Here is a 3,065-nt window from a genome sequence, read left to right as displayed (position 1 = left end):
GCGATTTCGGCAGACACAGTAGCATACTAAAAGGTTCCTTTACATTATGTTTATAAAGAAAAGTCTTAAACCAATGTATCCTCCCAGTTACGACCTATGGATCAGAAACATTGACTTCAACCAAATTACTGGGGAAGAAACTAATAAGTGCCCAGAGAGGGATGGAGAGGCTGATGCTGAGAATTAGCCTAAGAGATCGGATGAGGGCGACGTGGATCAGGGAACAGACAAAAGTGGAAGATATACTTGGGACCATCAAAAAGAAGAAATGGCAATGGGCAGATTATATATGTAGGAGACAGGACGACAGATGGACAAAGAAAGTAACAGACTAGGCTATGGATAACATAAAGAGGCCAAGGTCAGACCAATGACAAGATGACGTAACGAAATAACGAAAATTTGGGGCCAAGACTGGAAACAAAAACCGCAACAGAGAGTTGGAAACGATTGGGAAAATCCTGCGTCCTGCAGAGGACTGAGTCAGGCTGATGATGATGATGATGATATATGTGTGTGTGTTTGTGTGTGTACAGCTCATACACATATATATGTTTATATATGTATACACACACATATATACTTATGCGTGTGTGTGTTTGTGCGTGTGTGTGTGTGTGTGTGTGTGTGTGTGTGTGTGTGTGTGTGTGTGTGTGTGTGTGTGTGTATGTACTGATATATGCATACACTCTTTCTTGCTTTTTTTTCTGAAGAAAACAGCACATTTATTCATAAAGATATATTCAATGTTTCAATTTTAGAAGAAAAAAAAAGTTAAAAATAAGTAAAATTACATACCTTGTAATCATTTGTACTTACCCTAGGCTGAAATCAAAGAGAAAAGTAAGAATTCGGGCATTCTCAACGATTCCAATGGTTTCTGCACATTGATAAATCAGAACAAAACACACATTCTGTTGTTTTCTCAGGCTAAAGGGTAAGGTTAATCTACCACACACTTGCACTTGATATGGTCGAGTTTGTGAGAGTGTGACAGTGCCATTCATACACACCCACTAACGAGTGTGTGTGTATTGGAAAGAAATTTACCAGTCTATATGATTTTCAGATTGTAACAAGACGATCACTCTCTATGAGGGATCTGTTGACACTTGGACGTCACCAAACTACCCCAATGATTATCCCGAAGACATTTGCTGTGTACTAACCTTGACCGTAAGTACTATTTCATATATACATATACATACACTTGTTTATGTGCACATTTATGTGTATATATATATATATATAAATGTGTGTGGACACACACACACACACACACACACACACACACACACACACACACACACACACACATATATATATGTATGTATGTATATATATACACACATATGTGAACGAATACATATATGTGTTTATATATATATACATATATATATAAATATATATGTACTCGTTCACATATGTGTGTATATATGTATATATGTATATATATATATATATATATATATATATATATATATATATATATGTACACACACACATATGTGAACGAGTACATATATATATATATATATATATATATATATATATATATATTATATACATATAAATATATATACACATATATTTGTGTGTGTGTACAAATATATATGTATATATACATATTTATGCATACATATATATGTATATCTATATAAATACATGTATATGTGTGTATATATATTTATCTATCTATATATACATGTATATACATATATAAATGTATATATTATATATATCTATATATGTATGTGTGTGCATATATATACACATACATATATATAAATGAGTTTATGTATGTGTGTGTGTGTATTAACAATGACATTTACAAGTATTGTTAAGCATTGAGTCAAGTAATCGAGTGTACCTGAGCTTCGCCCGGGCTATGCCAATGAGGGGAGCCCGGCCTTTGACGACTAATGTCGAGTTGCTGACGTGTGTCAGCTGGTCCTGACTCGGCTTAGTCCTTACCCGCCGTAGTACCCAGCCACAGCAGTAACCTCCAGGCGACAATTGCAACTTCTCGCGCCTGGGCGGAGCGCGAACCGCCGACCCCTCGGATGAGAGGCCGACACGTTACCACTGTACTAGCCCGGAGGCTTAATTGAGTGGTGTGACAAAATACTTTGATATAATCCTGTACTGCTAACCCTGCCTATATTGATTTGACTGGTGTTATCGTAGCTAAGTCACTCCATTAGTTGAGTTCATTCTAGAATACGAATTTTGTGAACTCCATACAACCTTGAGAACCTCAACCAAACACGGATTAGTATCCTTTCTGCCCTCACACAGCTTCCTCGGGCCAATCACAATTTCTAGACACAGATTTGATAGGTGCAATTAGTATTTGCTGTGTACACACACATACGCGCGTACACATACACACGCACACGCACCCACACACACACACACACACACACACACAAACGTGTTTATATATATTGTGAATGGTTTTACGTGAATTAATATACTTAACCTTCTTTCAATTTACAGACGGATAGTGCCAGTATTTTATTCGTGGCCATTATGACGTTTGATAGCCCATCGCAAATATTTAAAAACTACGAATGTAAAACCGATTCTATAACATTTAACGGTGGGGCAATGTAAGTAACCTTTAAAGATCTCTGAGGACGAAGGTATCTGTGTTCGGAGTGTATCATGAGATCTTAGACATAACTAATATGAATCACATGATAAAGCAGACATAGCATTTTCAGATAATTAATGATAAAATGATGATGATAATACTGAGTAACTTCTTATTGTTACAGAGAATGTGGTACCTTGTCTGATAGAGTAGAGTACCTTACGGGAACAGCCACCGTTATTTTCAAAACCAGCTCAGCGGACGGAAGCACTGCAATGGGATTCAATATGACAATTACGGGCGAGTTAAAAAAAAGTTTATTTACATATATTCATATATGCAAACATACATATATAAGCACGCACACACACGCACACACACATACATACACACACACACACACACACACACACACACACACACACATATATATATATATATATATATATATATATATATATATATATAT

This window comes from Penaeus chinensis, chromosome 5, assembly GCF_019202785.1.
Source record: "Penaeus chinensis breed Huanghai No. 1 chromosome 5, ASM1920278v2, whole genome shotgun sequence".
NCBI lineage: Eukaryota > Metazoa > Arthropoda > Malacostraca > Decapoda > Penaeidae > Penaeus > Penaeus chinensis.
The sequence above is the reverse complement of the archived record's forward strand: the minus strand, read 5'-3'. Positions refer to the sequence as shown.